Source organism: Nannospalax galili, unplaced genomic scaffold (assembly GCF_000622305.1).
Source record: "Nannospalax galili isolate Female #2095 unplaced genomic scaffold, S.galili_v1.0 scaffold996, whole genome shotgun sequence".
NCBI lineage: Eukaryota > Metazoa > Chordata > Mammalia > Rodentia > Spalacidae > Nannospalax > Nannospalax galili.
The window spans coordinates 2,215,103-2,215,743 of NW_008339436.1; the positions used below are offsets into that span (position 1 = coordinate 2,215,103).

The 641-nt window shown below is 38.1% G+C and overlaps 1 protein-coding gene across 3 annotated transcripts in view; it reads left to right on the forward strand.

Moving 5' to 3' along the window:
- Positions 1 to 641, forward strand: part of Ercc6 (ERCC excision repair 6, chromatin remodeling factor) — a 90,041-nt gene that overhangs the window by 61,857 nt on the left and 27,543 nt on the right. The gene's annotated exons all lie outside the window — the stretch shown is intronic.

Sequence of the window (641 nt, forward strand, 5' to 3'; positions counted from 1 at the left end):
TAAAGGCTACATAACAAGAAACAATGCCAGACAGGAGATACCTTCATTTGAGTTGTTGGCCATGGTGGCCCAAGAGATTCCCGGAAAGTAACCCAGCATAGAGCTGGGAAAATGAACAGCAGACTCCAATCTTATCTAAAGGAATATTGGCAACTGATTGCTTCTAGATAAGGAAGAGCAAATCTTCCTAAAACAAAGGACTCTAGATAGCATCTAATCAGCATTAGATTCAGCAGATGCACAAGCACTGGAGAATGGCCGGGGTCGCCAACAACACAGTGGACAGTAACAGGGATTACAGAGTGTATGGGCTCCAGTGGAGAGGGTAGGGAAACTATGGGAGATTGCCATTTGGGGTGTCAGTGTATAGATGAATAAGATTGTTTGGGATATTCTGTATGAAATACACATATACACAAATTTACAAATTAAAAAAATGAGTTATATTAGAAGAAGAACCATAAAAATTTGCTCCTTAATAATTAGTAGATGTGAAACACATTACCATTCAAATCTACCTGATGACTTTATATCCATGCTCAAATTCCAAGGAACTCAGAAAGTAACCGACTGTGACTAGTAATAATCAGATATATAGAGATTAGAAACGCATGTGCAAACATCTTAATGTCAATTACATT